Source organism: Falco rusticolus, chromosome 10 (assembly GCF_015220075.1).
Source record: "Falco rusticolus isolate bFalRus1 chromosome 10, bFalRus1.pri, whole genome shotgun sequence".
Classification (NCBI taxonomy): Eukaryota; Metazoa; Chordata; class Aves; order Falconiformes; family Falconidae; genus Falco; species Falco rusticolus.
This window is the reverse complement of record NC_051196.1, coordinates 29,506,059-29,525,183: the sequence shown is the minus strand read 5'-3', so window position 1 is coordinate 29,525,183 and position 19,125 is coordinate 29,506,059. Positions and strand designations below refer to the sequence as shown.

The 19,125-nt window shown below is 47.6% G+C and overlaps 1 long non-coding RNA gene across 1 annotated transcript; it reads left to right on the top strand.

The window, feature by feature from the left end:
• The first annotated feature begins 9,653 nt into the window (after positions 1-9,653).
• Positions 9,654-19,079, top strand: LOC119154228. The gene is made up of 3 exons (XR_005106391.1): positions 9,654-9,987; positions 13,486-13,553; positions 16,379-19,079. It is a non-coding gene; the product is annotated as an uncharacterized LOC119154228 (long non-coding RNA).
• The last annotated feature ends 46 nt before the right edge of the window (positions 19,080-19,125 follow it).

Genomic DNA, 19,125 nt, shown 5'->3' with positions numbered 1-19,125 from the left:
AATGGAAGACACTCATTGAAAGTCACACAATAGATGAATGGGTGCCAGATGCTGTAGATGCCAGAGATGGGATTTAAGCCTGGATGCCCTGAGTGCCAGCTCAGCACACTAAACTCACAGTTATCTGTCCTCTCCAAAATCCAACATGGCTTTTCTGATTGATTCAGTATTTAGAAAACTTTGGCTGCCATAAAGTAATACTTCAGACAACTCTACAATTTCCTGATATAAAGATTATTTTTAGTACCCCGTTCATGAACTTAGCCTTCTGTAAGGTAAGAGAATAACAATTAGAGCAACTTTTCAGAAGTGGATCTTACAGCACGTCTGAAGTGACTTGCCAATAACGCCTGAGAAGTCTGTGTTAGAAGAGATCATTCTGATTCCACTTTGTACTGCAGTGATTTTCAGGTATCATTTATTAATATTTTGTTCCTCAGTTTTCCTTTAGTCTTTGATACATTTTTTAACTTTGCAGATTGTTAAAATTGTATTGTTTTCAGATTGATAAAAACATTATGCCAGAATAAATTGAGCACCTCTGGTGGATACAGCTGAACTGATTTACAGCAAAGGAATACAATCCAACAAGGAAGCCACTACCTTAAAAAAAAAAGGGGGGGGGAGGTACGGAATATAATCTGTAATTCTGAAAACTGCAAGTTTTAAAGCATAAATGACAATGGAAGTTTACGGAGCCTTTTGGATTAAACCAAAGGCCAGCTCCATTAAACCAAATGGAGCATTCCTAATCTGACATGTTGACAAGGACACCCTTGCTTATTCCAAAAAGGAGTTTCAAATGAATCCAGATTTATCTTATGTTCCCAACAGGGGCTGGGCTGGCTCCAAAGGAAGTAATCCAGGCCAAAAATAAACAAGTTACACATGAAGCAGTTTGTGCCACCAGGAAACCTTCCAGAGAATAGGCGGAGAGGAGAAGGAAAGCCAGCAGAATCACAGCTTAAGATGTCTTTCCTCTCTCCTCATTATGTCCTATCTCTGTTTCTTCAGAGAATGTAAATCAAAGTTTCTCCCCCATGAGAACCCTTGCCCTTCTATTAACTTTCCTCATCCTTGCTTCCCCAGGAAGGCGTCTCTGTGTGCTGCTTCTCCCCGACACTCAACTCCTCCCTGTCCTGCAGTTGCAAGGAAGCAGCTACAGAGATGCTCAGTGCTGAAGCGCTGATCCTGCATCTGCTAACATTCATACTCAGTTATTGACTTCTGCAAGAGTCGGCTGGAGCCTAACAGCCTGCTTTTCCCAGGAGCGTGTTGTATATTATTTGAATTATGTAATTCTAAAAAGCAAATTCAGCCTTTTCCAACTGCTTTTACTGTGGCAGACACAGTAATTGCAAATATCAGGACAAGCACCTTTTGCATTTACATTTTGTCGAACTGGGACCAACCTTTTCATTTGCCAGGAGACCCCAGGAGAGCTGTCCTGGTGGCATACATCGTTCACCGCACCACGTCTGACTGGCATCTGACATGCGCTTTATCGTTTCCTGGAGCAGAGTCACTAAATCACACGCTGCTATGAGATCTATAACCCCATGACACACCGTACGGCTCCTTAATACAACAGCCGTCGAAGAGGCATGAGCTCAAATACCACTGCAGAGAACAAAGCTTGCCGGTGTTAGATACAATACTGGGAGTTCTACCTCGTGGAACATTACAGACTCCGTTTTCAAAGGGAATCCAAGTTTGTGCCCACAATAATAGCGTGTTTAGAGCTTCCTTGCAAAGGCTGTCTAGCTACGCACAGACAAGCATCAGCGCATGCAAAAAGGCAGGCTGCAGAGCGTCTCCTTTACAAATGCAGCTCTAGGCTTTCAGAAGTGCATGCTCTACACATGCAGGATGGAGACAGTTGTAAGATGTTTGGCAGTGAGGGCCAGAGTATGAAATATGTGTCTCAGAAGGTCGTTTTATAGCCTGAACCGTAGCTTTTGCAGCAGCCTTAGTACTGTTAGCCATATTTTGGAAACCAGAAATCCGTTCCGGAGATGTGTGTTGCCTTCCATCTAGTATTAACATTTAATTTTTGCATGTGGGTCTCTCATCATCAAAATGACAGCAGTCCTGTTTGTCCATGAATTGTGTCATTTACTATCCCCAGTGATAACTGGATGATAATGGCCATATTCTCGTGGAGTTTGGTACTTGAAGGAAACATGCTAACAGAATTAAATGTGAAGAATAGCTTACCAGTGTCGCTTGCACCAATGAAAACTTTTGCAAAGAGAGGGCGTAGTATATTGCTACCGTATAGAAAATTGTTGAAACAACTGCACATAACTTAGGTAAGTGATGATCAATGATTGTATGTGTGTGTTCACCATAGAGTCACGTTGACTTTAACAGCAGTTGTATGCACACAGCCAAGGAGTTTTTATCTCGTATATATATAGATAGATATATTTTAATACATATATCTATATGAATAGATAGATGTGTGTGCATTTATATATAAACCCACACAAAACCACAACTGCTTGGTCTTGTTCTTTTCCTGTAACATTTCACATGTTTGGTAGGGATTTATTCTGATAAATTACAGTATTTTTGCTACATGTGCCAAGATTTGTGTTTCTTTGTTTGGATTTTTTTGTTGTACTAGGAAGGTAGTAGGTAGTACGTAGCTGGGGGTTGGGGTTCAAGCAGATGCAAAAATCTGGGGCTGGCCAGATCAAGACGTCTTGAGAAGTGTGAAATATATAGATGGATCATTCCAGCAGTTCTAGTGCAATGATTTTGCTGTTGTCTGTAAGATGTCTTTCGACTTGCTCTCGATCTTGGCAAGAAGCTCACATCTGAGGCTTTGGCTTTGCTTCCAAGGAGCAACGTTTAGGCTAACACGGACACTTGAATTTCCCAGTCCTCATAGGAACTGATAAAATTACGGGCAAGTTCCATCGAGCGATAGTGGATAATTTTAAAATTGTTCAGAACTAGGTTGTGCATGCAGGACTCAGGCCGGGTATCCAGGAGGGGAGTATGGAGCCTGTGTGCCTGGGGGGTGAGCTACATGCTGGGCTGACACCACCCCTACGGGCACTGTCCGTGGCCCGGGGCTTGCAAGCGGCTGCTGACTTTGGCCAGCGACACAGTAGCCTCTCCCTGGGGAGGCTGGGGTGGAGGATGACTCAGGGCGTCTGAGTCATGGGGGCTTCCCCGGGGCGAGGCAGGGCTCCCACGCTGCCCTGCCACATGTCCAGGCAGGGGGATGGATGGAGAAGGCACTTCCAGCTCCACCGACCCGCAGCCCCAGGAGCAACCTCCTTCCTGAAGGACCTTAACCCTGAAGCACAGCTACAGGTGAAGGACGGGGCTGAGGTGACACACAGCAGTTGTGAAAGTCGTCCTTATGACTTTTTTTGTGTGTGCATTTGCTTTCAGGGTCTGTTTTCAGTTCACTGGGGCTACGAACTACAGCAGCCTCCCTGCAAAGTCTGCAATGATGTGAAAACAGAAATGAGCAGTGAGTGGCTGTTGCAGATGACACCGGCCTCCTGGCATTTTCGGCTTTTTTCCACCCACCCTTGAAAATCATCTCTAGCCCAAAATGGAACTGTGAGCTATACCACATGCTCTAAATGAAGTGCTAATTAAATACTTCTACTTAATGTAGACAACGTTTCTTTGAAAAAACGGTAATGTATTGCAGATGTCGTGAATTCCCCTAGAGAATGATGAAGGGAGCAATGTACACATTGCATGCCTCTCTAGGAGGTGGGGATGGGACCTGGGTGGTTATGACTGATAAAGCCTGATGCTGAAACAGCACTTGTCTGATCCAAATTCCCACACGTGTTCTCTCACAGTGACCTTGGTATCGGGAATACTGCAGGTGCTTCCATCTGGATATGCACTTTGACACGTGGGAGATAGATGGAGGAGCCGTAGAGCTTGATGGGTACTCAAGAGTCTAAAAGAAAACAGGTAAGAACTGGCAGATGTTGCAGAGAAGGACCTAAACCTCTCTGGGTGGTGGCCCCAGCCGTGCTAGAGGAGCTGGCAAGTGGTCTCTGGCTCAGGCTGTCCCAGTGCAGGACAGAGCTCTGCAGCAAGGGAGCTGAAAGGCTTTGAGCTCAGCACATGTGCCAAAGTCCTTCCTGGCAGCAGGAGAAAGGCTGAAAATCCAGCTCCAGCCTAGCTCAAAGTCTCTGCTAAAGTTATTGCTATTGAAATCGCCGTCGATCTTTAGGTTCCAGGGTCAGCAGCCACCATCAAGCTCAGACGAGCCAGATCATCTAGGTTTTGGGATATGCTTATGCTGTTAACGGACCTGATGTTCAAGTCCATTTCCAAGTCCAGAATTGCCCGTGAGCAGCTTGCTTTCGTGCAAGCTGTGGTGCAGGCTCAAGTCCGGCTCTAGCTCTGTCTTGAGGGAAGAATTTGAGGAAAATGGGTGTCATTGTACAGAGCCAGGCTCCCATCAGGGCAGCCTGGGTGGATTGGACAAAAGCAGGGCTGTGCATACAGGGGTTCGGTTTTCCCGCGTGAATCCCAGGCTTGGATAGAGACACTTTGTATGTCTACCAGACCCAAACTACCAGCAGGCCAATAGTTAGCCAAATAAACGGACAGAAACTTGTGTGTCGTGGAGCTTGTCCCCTGTGCCTGTGCTCATCACACACACGGCCTCTGTCTGCAGGCAGGCTCTGAGACCAAGTCCTCTTGGGGCAGCTTTTAAGGGAGGAGATTTTTCTCTTAATCTAGAAGACTAGAAATCCAGGCTGTCCTTTCCATGACAGTGTAAACCCTTGGGTATCTGAGGGGCTACCTGTGAGACACTGGCCCTTTGAGCTCGGGCTTCAGGGACGGGGCAGGGAGAGGTCCCCGCTGCATGGCAGTGCGGTGGAAAGGGAGCGTTCGGGTCTGGCAGCTGTGGTGGTCTGACTGCACCCCAGGCACAAAGTGAGTAAGATGGACAGAACAGGCTAGGAGATCCAGATTTCATGCAGTAATGGTTACTTACATGGCTGGGAAAGGTCTCTGATACTCCAGAGTCTGGATGAAGGAAGGAGCCTGATTAGGCAGAGATTCCAGCTGGGAGAGGAGGGATGTCTGGTCACCTTGGCAGCCCTCCGCACGTTGTCCCTGGCCTGTCCCCACCTCAGTAGCTCTTCCATACCCAGCAGTGGCATCTCAACTATCTCCATGTCCGCTTTCCCCCTCTCATTCCCGGGTACCATGTGGGGAAAGGTGTGTCCTTGTGCCATTGACAGCAGCCAGTAGAAGACACGGACACCTTGGTCCCCTGACGCTGGAACCCAACCACCCTCTGGCAGCCCCACACTTGGGGCACAGGGAGCAAAGTTCTCCTTTGCAGGAGATTTGGGGGATGAGCCGATCTCAAGCTGGACAGTTTCTAAACAAATTACTTGCGAGGTGCGTGGTAGCTCTGTGTCGAATTGTGGGTGCAGCCACTGCAGTCGGTATTTTGGGTAGCACATTCAGTTATTATTCACCTCTGGTGAGTGGGAAGGAAGCTTCAAGGTGGGATTTAAGCATGTGGAGGGGTCAGAGCTGCTTTGGGAGCTGCAGTAGGCACCAGCATGAGCCCACAGGGAGCTGTGGTTGTACTGTGTGAAGATACTCCCAGAGATACCAATCAAAAGCAGAAAAAAAAAATCTTCATTTTTATAGTGGCACAGCATTTAATTAGCTCTATCTTTGTTCTTCTTTTGCTGCGGCTGATAACAGCAATGGCTGAACAATATGGAGACAGCTTCAAAGAATTTCTTTATAATAATATGCAGCATCTTACCGTGTAAAGAATACGAATGCTGCTCCTGTAAAAATTCATATAACATTTCCACATTTCTTTCAAGATGGTTCTGCAATGTTGTGAGCACTTTTCAAGGTTTGATACTCTCTTGGGAGAAAAAGGAGGTAGGAATCTAGGATGATGCAGAAATAAGAAAAAGGGGGAAGAGAAAACAGGTGGCTAGGTGAAGAGGTTTCCTTGATGCAGTATTATACACGGAGAATGTGAATCCAATTGCCTGTTGCTCTTTGTCACGACCATGTAAAATTCAAAGTACTTTGGTATTTAAATAGTTATAAATTCAGAGATGAGTCATGAAGCAGAGCTGGTATTTTATCCATGGCCATGTTGGTGAATGGTTTTCTAATACAAGGATCTTATTTCCAGTCTCTCTACTTTAATGGTATTTTTGTTCTCAGATTTTTTTTTTTTTAAGATAAATGGCACAAAATGAATAAAACTAATGCTTCTGGAGCTATCTATTATTACAGGCTTAATTATTTTCTTTTAAAAAACACACTGCTACATAGTATTGCAGAGATATTCCAAGTTCTCACACTCCAGAGAGAATTAATCAAGAAAGAAAGAATTACCTTCTGGCTCTACTTCTGCAGGAGACTTCAAGAGGAATTTTTGCTGCTGTTGGTGAGCAGATCTCTGAGCCAAGTCTCATTTTGCACATCTTTTTGCCAAGAGACAATGTGTCATTTGAGTGATAGGCACCGCAAGCATCCTGCACAAGGGAGTGAGTGTTTGGGAGTGCAGAAGAGTGTATCCAGTGGCATGAAGTCAAAAAAAAAAAAAAAAAATCCTGCAAAGTTCAGTCTTGCATGTGGAAATGGATATGATTTTCAATTTTTCAGATTTAATTCTCTTAGTATTTCTAGGTATGGCAAGCTAGAATAGGCTGAACGTTGTACAATAAATAAGATCATTCACATGAAATGTATTTTGATACAGAATGTTCTCTCTTGCCCTGAAGACAGCCAGCTACTCAAGCAGCCCTTCCACCCCTGGGATAATTTGTAATGGTGTTGTGGTACTTCTCCCCCGAAAGAAGAGTTAAGTTTGAGAGAAGACAGATGCTTGTCCCAAGGAAAGCATTGCTGATGTTAGAGTCAGGGACCCCGAACAGAGGCTGCTTTTGGAAGATCCGTGTTGAGGATTGTTAATGCTGGAAAGGGAACTGACTCATCACATCATCAATTCTGCTCCTCTGCCAGTACAGCACAAAACATCTTTTATCATCACACTCTTTCTTCTTCATCTCTTTTTTAAAGGAGTTTTAAACTGTTCAGTGTTCTTGTCTTCCCCTTGTCCAGCCTGTTGCTGTTCTTGGGCTGGTGGTTACAATTTGGGGTGATGGAGCCCCAGGTTGCCCCATGCAGGAGGACTCTTCCCATCCAGGCATTCTCAAGGACAAGCCAGAGGATTAATTCCTTGACTTACGCTTTCACTCCTAGGACTGAGTTGCACACATACCCCTAAGCTTTCCCATCTGAGTTCTTTTTTCTTATTGCTTGCCTTAATCCCCTCTTTCTCTTTTTTGCGGAAAGCACTCTATATCTTAACGGGGACAGCAAGAACACTCTGGCCGCGTAATTGCCACGAAGGCTACAGCTTGGTCCAGACGGTACCAGTTTGCAATGATATTTTTCTGGAGCATGCCAACAACAAGCTGCTGCTGCAAGAGCTGAAACTGCTGCTTTTTTCTGTTCACATCTGCATTTGATTTTCAATCAGAGCGGGTTGGTGAAAAGCCAACTAATCTACAGTGCTTAAGGGGATTTTTGTTTGTTTTTTAAGGGGCTGGTTTGAGCCAAGTTTAGTACCACAGAACTAGTTTTTAATAGATTTTTTTTTTCCCCCCTGAATTATAAGTACTTTTGGATACAAACTATTTCAAATGGATCTTACGGGAAAATCATTATTCACCATTATTTCTTTGTATCTTGTGTATGACTGTTATGAAGGACCACGACCTTTCTGTGCCAGGTGTTACAGCACACAACAAGCTGGCAAAGACCATGCCCAGGCCCTCGTGGTGCCAGGGTGCTGTCGGGGAGATGGGTGCCTCCAGCTTTGTGCCCTGGAGCCAGGGAACCACAGAAGTTTGACTTTCGTGAGAACTAGAGGAGGATTTTCCACAGACTTTGTATGAAACTACTGGCATTTTGTTTGGGCTGTTGTCACATCCTCTTCCATTTGCCGCTGTTGTGGCAGATGAAGAATTGGGTTTGTCTTGAAGGTACATGAAAAGTCACTGTTTAGTCAGAAAATTCAAAGGAACTGGAAAAGGAACCATCTGGGATTCAACCTTCTTAAGCTCTGGGGGACAAATCTGGTACCAAAGAAAGGAAAAAGTCTTGGATCACGGTGTTTTCACTCTTTTATGGCAATTTTCCTGTGAATCACAGTAACAGAAAGCACTGATCTGTAACTCACACAGTCTATAGCAGGACCTCCAGCATCGCTTGCTGTCCTTTATTTACCCAAGGCTTCATAATTTACTCAAGGCTTGATCCATAATACGCTTCCAACAAAATTTTTTAGGTTGAACATACAGTTACTGTTGAAAGGTGCTGAACTAATAACCCTCTAAAACTAGAGTTTCCTCTTAATGCCGGGAGCGTTGGCTGGGGGCACCGGTTGGCTGGGGAAGGGAGCAAATGCATTGCACTGGCCGAAAAGAGGGAGAAGCAGCTGGTGTGACACAAGACCAGCACCGCGGCCATCAGGGCCCTGTACCTGCACCCCCCTGCGTGCTGGTGCGAAACCAACGTCAGGGTCCCCTGAGCCCCCCGGCTCAGCCTGTGCGTCCCTGCTGGCCCCCCGGTGCTGCCCTGCCGGCCGGCACTGCCTGGGGCTGGGGGTGCTGGGGGAGGCACGGCGGGGGGACGGCGGGGCTGGGTGCTGCTCCCGTCTGCCTCGCAGCCCAGCCCGGCCTGCAGCCCTAAGCCCTGCAGCCCCCCGCCCAGTCCTGCAGACCCCAGGCCAGTCCTGCAGCCCGCAGCCCAGCTCTGCAGCCCCCAGTTCTGCAGCCCCCAGCCCAGTCCCTCAGCCTGCAGCCCAGCCCCGCAGCCCCCAGCCCCACAGCCCTGCAGCCCCCAGCCCCGCAGCCCCCAGCCCCGCAGCCCCCAGCCCTGCAGCCCCCAGCCCCCAGCCCCGCAGCCCACAGCCCCGCAGCCCCCAGCCTCCGCGCTGCATCCCTACAGCCCTGCTCCCTTTAGCGGTGCCGCTTCCAGAGGACGAACTTGGCCCCTCAGCCCGTGGCGGTCACACCCCGGGGGTCTGGCCTCGCTGCCTGCCCGCTGCCTGTAGCTGGTGGGGTTTGCAGCCAAGGTGTAGCCTTTAGCCACGGAAATCCACGGGCGCTCCCCACCCCCGGGGAGCTGACACCAGCCTGCGGAGCCACGGGCTCTTCTCTGCCTTATGCACGCACAGAGTGTTAAACCTTTACCTGTCTCAGCCTTTGGGGGACACTTTTTGGGGGCTTGGATAGCTAGCTTGAGCTGCTTCTGCGGTGCCTGTAGTGCTATCCCTTGCTGCCTTCCCTGCGACACCTAAAACCCTCTTGATACGGTTTGTGCTTGTATCCACTATATTCACCTGTGGATCTGACCTAGGCACCAATGTAGGATAAGTAATTTTAGGGTTTTAATTAAAATCTCTTTCCTTCCTTTATGCTTGGCCTTCAGAAAATGGTTTGGGGTTTTTTTTTTTTCCGGGGGTGGTTTTTTTTTTTTTTTAAGGAAGGAAGGAAAAGCGTTGAACTTCTGTTTACCTCATTTTGTTTGAACAGAGCCCTGTGTGTTAACCCTCCTCCGCACAATGAAACTCTGTACAGTGAAAATTGGCTGAGTGGGTCCTTATTCAGGATCATTCATCACCATGGCACAGCCTCGTGCAGACATGGCAGATTTACATCAGTGAAACTGAGGAATGAAAACAAAAGGCCCATGATCTGAGGGAAGGGCTGGCGTTATTTATGACGTGCCAGTAATGTGCTGAGGACTAGATGAAGAGCTAATCAGCCTTGCTCTGCGAGGGTGCTGGTGGCAGGGTGACATGCCACTGAATACTGCAGCAAGGAGAAAAAACATGTTTGGTACCTCGGGGCTCCTTCAAGGCACTGGTGGTGTGCATTCTGTACGTGACTCTCCCCTTCAGAGGATGGGGAATGCATATGGGAAGGAAGTCTAATGGTGAGTACATACAGCAAAATTCTTTAAGGAAACAGCCTTCCTGGTGCACTTGAGGCCTCAGGACCTTCCCCATGCTGGGAAGCCACAGTGTAATTTCAGATCCCACTTTGCTCATTTCGTCCAAGCAAAATAAAAGCCAACAAACAGCAGAGGAGATGCAGAGATGGACAGAGAACATCTTCTTGGAGCCAGCAACTCATCCTCCTTGAGGGGCTCAAATATATGCCTGCCTTCGTGTCTCTCTGCTGTACTTCAGTGAGGGACCAGCAGCAGCTCTGAAGTTGTTGCCCAGGAGCCCAAACCCGTAAGCCAGGCTCAGGCCAACTTCATCAGGAGCATCCTTGGGGTGCTGCTGGGCTGGGTGCAGGGGGTGCGGTGCCAGCTGGCACCCACTGCTCATTCACAAATTCTCAGCTTTTTCATAGCGATGGCAATACTTGCCCAACAGCCAACTGCTTCCATGAGGAAGCCTTCTCCCATTCCCTGTATCCTGGTGTTTTTTGTTAAAGGAGAAATTGCATCTCTTGGCGCTGGTCGAGATGAGAGTTGTTCTGGTTTCTGAGGCGTTGCTTTTCGGTGAGTGTCTCCAGCTGCTGCACTCCCCTTCACTCGGGGCACTGACTCATGCTTTTTGCCATCACAATAAGTCTGTTTTCATAAACAAAATTAAGTGCACTCTGTTTATTCATTAGGGAGATTTGAAGTCTCTCAGCAACGAAGAAATATGATTCGTGGGATGAACTCTTTTCCCTCTTCCCCCTTTTTCTTTTCTAACAGCTAAGGGAAAAAAAAAAAGTTTGGGAAAATACTGGCCCGATGCTATCAGCGGGCTGGTTCTGTGCCTGCTGGTGTGCAACACCATGACTGAGGAAATTATATTGACTACTCAGCTGAGGTTTGTATGCCTCAGAGACTCAGTGCTCTAAAGAGGGATATTTAAAATTGCATAAAGATGAAGAGGAAAAATGGGACAGGTTAATGAACTAGGCTTTAAACAACGCTCCAGGTAAGCACAGCACAGGTGATGGGTCCCAGGTTGACAGCCAGAGTGAGAAGCTTGTCTGGCATGTGCCAGTGAATCTCTTGTGGATGGTTTGGGGCAGGACTAGGCATGGGCAAAGCCAAGTGAGGCAGGTTGCCTGATGCCCCAGCACCTGTGTCAGAGCCCTGGTGGCACAGCCAGCTCTGCTGGTGGTCTCCCTGTTGTGTCATCTCACACCCAGCCTCCTCTTCTCCTTCCTGCAGTGGAAACACAGCTGGACCCAACCCCTTATCCTAAACAGACAAAATTCAATTTGCCTACAGTGCTGATAGGTTTTAGGCTGGGTCTGCAGCAAAGTGAGAGGCTCATGCAGCCTCACCATGCTGAGACTCCTCGCTTTTGGGTGACGTCCTCCCTGCTCCAAGGGTCCTGCAATTGCTGCCAGCTGGGACTATTGATGCATCTGTGACATTGATGTTTCTTCATTAAGGACTGGACTAATGCCCGCAATATAGCTTGAGAGAAAAATCTTACTATGATTAAGCCTGAAATAATATTAAATCAGATGGAAACCGTTTGGGTGAGTTCATGGCAACAGGATGGATAAAATTTTTGCAACTGAAACAACCCCTGCGTTCTCAGAACAAGTGTAAAGGCAAGTAGCAACTGAAAGATGGCATTAACCATGTCAAGAGGCAGAATCCAACTAAAATAATAAACAAGCACCTGTAATTCATATGAATTTTAACTCGAGCATCCAGATCTAGAGGTTCCGCACCTTGGTCAGCTGCAGTACTGCAGAGGGAGAAGTGCAAAATGCCAAGTTATGGAGCATTATTAAGACAGGTAAATTCTAATGTGAGCTAAAGAATACGAACGGGATCAGAATTAGCAAGTCCACTCATATCAGCTCATGAATACAGACTTACTCCCTAAAATATATTACCTATTGCCGTATGTTTTCCATAGCTAGTGTGATGGGGTACCCACTGCTCCCTTCAAAATTTGGCTTATTTTATGGAACCCAAATCAGAGACTTGCAAAAGCGTCTCCCATACTGAGTGGAGGCTTCCATTCAGCTAGCTGTCATCCTGCAGAAGAGAATTTAGAAGAAATAAGTAATCCCTAAGCCAGTGGGGAGAAGCGAGGGAAGCAGCTCAATGACCAGGTATAATGTCAGTACACACGGAGTGTAATCCCAGCTTCTAAAATAGCAAGATCTGGGTTTGAACAGTGATTAACAAAACCATGTTGTTACAGGGAAGAAAATATACCTTGAATTTCTACTCATAACAGCTACTCAGAGGCTTCTTTATTAGTATGCAAATCTTGTACTCATTGAAGAGGAAATAAACGTGGAATTTGCTGTCTTTGCAGCAAATGTAGAAGGTATTTTGGCCATTCTTGAAAACCCGCTTTCTACCACATACCATAAATGAAGTGAATACCTTTAACTTGTGCTTCAGAGGGATCCATAAATCAGAAACAAAGGACAGCAGAATAACAGGGTGGTGTTTCTCCTTCTGGAGTACCAGATAGCCCGTGCCAACAGTAACAACCTGTGATCTGCGGTTTCCATGCCAGACGATTCCATGGGATGGAGTGCGGCAGTTGCTTACCTTCCAGTGAGCCAGCCCTCATCTGCAGCACCCAGTCTTCGCTGGGGTTATTCCTCGGTAAGAGATGCTGGCAGCTACGTCAGACTTCATTAATTTGGGGGAGCGGGCACATGGGCATTGATCTGGGCTCAGACTTCTGATAACTGGATTTTGTCTCAAGTTATCATCACAGTTACTGGAGCTGGGACTTTGGATGAGCCCCTTCGCCATGCCTCAGTTTCACCATCTGTACAAACAAGGTTATAATATTTCCTTGTGAAAATTGTGCTGTGTGGGTGAAAAAGCACTGGATAAAACCAAGGAATTTTGTAATTTTAAAATGTTTAAATTTTGGAGCGTTTTGATTTCTCTGTGATTGACAGTGAGCACAGGGGGTCTTCTGGCTTAGGTTTCCATGTGGAAAACTGGATACACTGATATGTGTAGGAGTTTTTTGGCTAGAAAAGCACCATGTCTTCAAAAACATAACCAGATGGACTGTCCTGCTAAATAGTCACAAGCACGTGACTGTCTTCAAAAGAGACATCTTAACCTGCAGCCATTCTCTCATTGCTATGTCTAGAAATACTGTTTCAGTGTTCTTCTATTTCTGTTGCTCTTGGATTCCGTTGCCACTGAAAAAAGCTCTGGGTAAAGCGATGGCCAGGCTGAATACATAAGTCTAACTTTCAGCTCCACGGGTCAGCCTCCAGCTTTGCTTGCTTGTAAAACACCCAGCAGATGACTCATGCAGAAGTGAACTGGCCTCTTCATCACCCTCAGGTGGTTCTGCTCCTCAGAGACGAGCCAGTGAGCCACCATCAGGTGCTGCTCGTTGCAGGCTAGAGGCGTGTGGGTCTCAGAGGTCTCTAACATCTTTTCTAAGAAGCCCTGGCTAATTTTAAATGTTTGTTTCAGAAACTAAGAAAACCCCCACGGGCGTAGAAGAGATCTCATCAAACACACGATGGGCTCCAAGTCCCCAGGTAGGTCTGCATCTGTGTTAGAGGTAGGTTCAAAGGTTTTGAGCAGCCAGTTTCTGGATGCCATGCCTTGGAGAGTCAGCCTCTGGAAAGTCACATTCAAGCTCAACCCTATGAATCACATATTTGAACCAAAATGTGTCATCCAGGTTTGGAGGAGGGAGAAGCCTCATTGTTATTTCTGTTGATACATTTTTTTCCTACTGAGTCATGATGCTTACCAGGCATAATTTCTGGGAAAAAAAAACCTAAAAAGCAATCCAAAACACCCTTGTCCTCAGACTTGCTGTTCATCCACCAGATCACTCTTATTTTCTTAAGTTCTCCTGATGGAGATCTCACTATGGGTAAAACAGCTAAGCCTTTGTCATTAAACTTATTTCAGAGGGCTTCACTTTGGCCAGCAAGATCTGGGTTTGTCTGACACAACTTTAGGAAAATGGATTAGTCCTGGCCTGCAACTAGCACAAAATGGACCTTCTTTAGATGCAGCTTCTCAGTTGTAAAAATTACATGTTTAGTTTAACCTGTTTCTAAAGAATGAAGGGATAATTAAAACAATGGTTAATTGTTGCCAGACCCACTCCCTGTCATGTGAACCAGAGATTTTGTCATATTCTAGAGGGTAGGAATCAAACCATATAGGGGCCAACACTCCATCCTTGCTGTGGTCTCCGTACCGGCTCTGGGGGTGGTGGCTGGTCCCGGGCTGGCTCCTGCTGTTTGCCAGGTAGGTTTGATGTGGTTTTCCCAGCTGTGAAATGGGGCAATTGGCTCTTGGAGTCAAAACCAGGAGTGTGCAGTGCTGGGGAATGAAGAAAACGGCTGGGAAGTCATGTAGCTAATGCAACAGCTGTGCAAATACTGGTTTAATCCAGGGCTGCTGTGATTAATAGAAAAGGTGTCATCTACGGTCACCATCCACTGTCCGGTGCATGAAACGGTGGCAGAGATCAGCCCAGCAGAACTCCCTGCTTTCTTACGAGGGAACTGGGCAGCACAAGGTGAACCAAGCTGCATGGAAGACTTGGAAAACAAGGGTTTTCCAGGCAAAACAGTTTTCACAATCATGAAATGCTTCCTAGTCTTGGCGTAGCCTTGCCAGAGCTGGGGAGAGATGTCTGGGAATCCCTGGAGGGGAGGGTGGGGGTGTCTGCCTGCCTATGTCTCTCTCTGAAAGGCTGGCAAATGGCCCCATGCTTGGAAAAGTGCGAGTGTGTGTGTGTCTGTCTGTTGGGGGGTCAGTGCTTCACCTGGCGGCGCTTCTTGCTGCCTTTTGGTGTTGGAGTAGGGAGGTCCAGGGGAAGCTGCAAACTCCTTGGCCAGCAAACGCAGCCCGGTCACAGGCCAAGGCTGCAGTGGGCAAGGATGTGGCGTGCACAGGTGTGATGTGCAAGGCTGTGGTGTACAAGGGTGAGTGTGCAAGGCTGCGATGTGCAAGGCTGTGGTGTACACGGGTGCAGTGTGCAAGGCTGTGGTGTGCAAGGCTGTGGTGTACACGGGTGCAGTGTGCAAGGCTGCGATGTGCAAGGCTGTGGTGTACAAGGGTGAGTGTGCAAGGCTGCGATGTGCAAGGCTGTGGTGTACACGGGTGCAGTGTGCAAGGCTGTGGTGTACAAGGGTGAGTGTGCAAGGCTGCGATGTGCAAGGCTGTGGTGTACACGGGTGCAGTGTGCAAGGCTGCGATGTGCAAGGCTGTGGTGTACAAGGGCGAGTGTGCCGGGCTCTGGTGTGCAAGGCTGTGATGTGCAAGGGTGCAGCATGTGGTGGTGCCTCCCTCTCCCCTAACTGCTGAACCCACCTGGGAAGTGTTTTCCATGGCCAGGGTTTCATGCTGCCTGCGGTGCTGCAGCTGTGCCTGCGCTCTGAGGGTCCCTGCGGGTGGCTCCCGCCGCCGGAGCGGTGCAGCAGCGGTGAGCCAGCCCTCCCTGCAGATGGCAGTGATATCCTGTGCTGCAACAAACCCTTTGCTGAATTTCCCCATACTTTTTTTCTGGCTAAGGGGGGGGGGGGGGGGGGGGGAGGGAGCGGAAACCAAACCACCAACCCTCCATGCAGCCTAAAGAGCAAATTTTACATAAACTTTGCTTTGTCCCCAGCCTGCAGCTTAGAGGGAGCAGTGCCGCTGTGAGGCAAAGTATTACATACCCCGATTCCCTGTAAAAGCCTAGAAAATGTTAAGATGTGTGGGCATGGTTCAATTACATTTATTCTTTCTACTTATTGCTTATGTTAATGGCCTTTTTAAAGGTAAATGAAGCCAATATGGTTTCTTGCAAGAGCCCTGTATAGATAACTAGCACAAATCCTGATTTACAGAACTGTTTGAGTTTAGAACTGGGAAAAAGTGTAAGGGAAGAAAGGCACCCCTAAGCTAACGGTAGGCTGAGCTAGTCACTGGAGACTTCAACTCAGAAAAGAAAGGTTTCTCCCCACCTTTTCCTTTAGTGAAGGCTAACATGAAAAAGCTTTGAAGTTAAACATCTGTTGGGCTTAGGTTTCAGTGGCTTGCTCGTGCTGATATAATCAGGCAGCTGAGAAGGCTTTCATGATACTGCTCATCTTCAATAAGGTTGTATAAAGAGTCCATGAAAAATTTACTCAAGCCACCTCAAACCTTCAGGACTATCCATCTCACCAGTGATCTAGCCTCACCGAGTATTTGACATATCAGGAGTATCCAGACGGAGCGGGTCAAAGCTGAGACCTTAGCATCACTCCAAGGAAAAATAACCTGCCAGTCAATGAAGCTTCACTTTGATTCGTAGCCAGTGGCATAGAAAATACATACATTCCCATGAGTGATGTGTTCACGTGCTCTTACCTAGCAGGATGCAGACGCCGGCCGGCCGGTCATGCTCTGGGGGGCCCAAGAGCTGTGGTCGGCTGAGGTCCCCGTACAACACCTGAGCAGACCGCTGTGCTGCTGGCTGGAGGCGTTAGGGATGCCTGCGCATTGAAGCCACTTTATATATTGAAGCCTCTTCATACATCGAAGCCACTTCATAAATAAGCCCGGAAAACTCTGGGAATTAACGGTAACATTTCAGAGCTCTCACGGTAAGTAAATGATGCTAACAAGGCCCCATTTCCCATAGGTGTTTTTCTTATGTGGGGAACCCTTTAATTTTAATTTAGGATGGGGAAAGTTTGCTGGGAGTTGCAGTCCTGCCCCTTCACTTGCCACGCAGCACAGGTGTGGTCGTCACCACTGACTGCTCATCCTTCTCCAGCCAGTTTGTAATTTTTCTTTCAGCTAGAGGCAGATACATATTTTGGTATATAAAGGGCAGTGTTAGAGGCTTCAGCTGTAGTACAAATCAGGGCAAACTTGGCAAGGAATCAGGCAATAAGGCATAAGGAGGTCTGTTCTCGTAAGGCTGGGTGGGGGTCACACATACTTCTGAGTCTTTGATGGCTTTCGATGCCTTGAGTTCACCTGGTGTAAAAAGTTAAGGCACATGGGTTTGTGACAATTTCTGACATCATTGCAGAAAAAATGTAAATTAAAGGGGGGGAAGCACAGAGCTGGCAAAATGTCATTGATATTATCTGTCAAAACAAATGTGAATCAAACTTTACTCCTGTGATTACTCCTAAGCTATCATTACAGGCCTGCCACAAAATCACAGCGTGAATCTCTGCTCTGCTCTGCAGGGGCAGAGGCTGTAATATTTTCCCCTCGGCTGCGCGCTTGCTGCTGCTCCGATGGCCCCCACCAAGGGCCGGGAGGGCACGTGGGTGCAGGCAGTCACTGTGGCTTTCTGGAGAGAGGTTCCGAAATGTGACGTCCTAACCCGCTCCAAACCTCCAGCCGTATTTCTGACCAGGCGTTCCCAGTTGCTGCTCTCAGCAAAAGGTGGTGGATGACCCGGGCTGCTCCCGGGGGACCTTTGAGTCATGTTTTCTCTGCTCTTTCCTCGTGGTGCTGCCGGAGGAGAGGGCTCAGGGGGGTGATGGGGCTCCCTGCGTGGGGCCAGCACTGACCGGGCTGTCTCACCACCTCACCAGAGGCAGGGAGCCAGGGTCAGTGTCAAATGCAGGGGCTGCAGAGTTCAGCTGCAATTACTACCCGGAGCCCAGGGCACAGCCTAGCCCTCGGAGTAGTTACTATCACCTAGAAATGGCTGCTTGACTTGCACACCGTCCCACAGCCATGCCGAAATGCAGCAGCTGGCTGAGGACGGGCTGGTACGTGTTTAGCTGTTTGCTGAAGAACACAAGGCTGGTGTGGTGAATGCTGGGGGCTTGCTCCCCGTACCCCACCCCTGGCCTGAAAGTCCGTTTCATCAAAAATTCCCGAGCAGAGCTGAGCTCTCACAAGTAGTTAGCTAATAGACTGCCATGCTCAAAAAGAAAAAAAAATCCTTTTACTATTTATATTTTTCTATTTCTGAGCAACAGATAGAGAACGTTTGTTTCACATGCCTGCCTTCCCTGCTCAGCTCTGCCTCCGTGCCCTCCCGCTTGATTTCAGCTACAATTTTGGGCCTACAGTCCACGGAATAAAGAGGTGCCTTTGTGCTGCAGCCACCTCTAGAGCCTGGATATGGCCAACTCGTTGACAGCGCAGCCCCTGCCCACCTCTTCTGCCTCCCCCTTCCCTGGGCTTTTGGTTCCTCACAGCCTCGGCAATTTTGCTGCACCAGCAGCCTTGCCCTTCGGTTTAGGAGGAGCTCAAATCCTGTGCTGTGGTCTTCTTTTCCCTAAATAAAAATAATTCAAGCCCCTCTACAACATGAGTTCACGCAGGTGATAGCTGTTTGCAGGAGAAGATGGTCCGGCTAAAGCACAAGGTGAGCAGGGATCGGGAAGACGAGGACAGCATTGGGTGGGAGCTCATCGTCCCTGCGAGGCTCCCTTCGCAGCAGCCCAGTGGAGCACGGCCACCTGAGCAAGCCAGTGATGATGTATTCAGACAAGAATCTGGTATGAAGCTGAAATGCAGCTTCTTAATTTAAGTAAATTACTTTTGTACTTAAATAAATAATAAAAAAAAAAACCAACCAAACTTGTAAATCGCGTATTTACACAATGGAGCACGCGAGCAAGCGAGTTCTCACACGAAACCCAGATGTTCATTAGAAACACGAATTTTTTCTTCCTTGCTGCTACCATGAAAAGTAAAACTGGGAAAAAAGGCCAGCTGTGTTGAAGAGATATAAAGTAGTCAGTTAAGTCTACAAAATCCAGGAAATTTCCTGGGTTGGGGAACTGGGGTGCTGTTGTAGTCTTTTCATTTGGACCCAAGACATAAATTAAAGCCAGAGTATCAAGTCAGGTGCTCAAGTTCTCAGCCCTTAGCTGTGGAATTTCCAGGTTAAGTTACTTAAATTTTCCTGTTGCTGAATAAAGCTAAATTCCTGTGTGCCATATATTTGCTCATCATAAAATGTTCTCTCCTAGCCAGTAACAGCTTCTTTGTTGGCGAAGCCTGTCTGGTTTATGAGCTTCCCAGCCTTTGTACAGTGTACTGGGAGTTAAGAACTTCCACATGGTGCTTGCTCTGAGGCTTTTGTGAATAAGCAAAGCAAAGCAAAGCCCTTGCTCTGTGTCCAACATGCATCAAGTATGG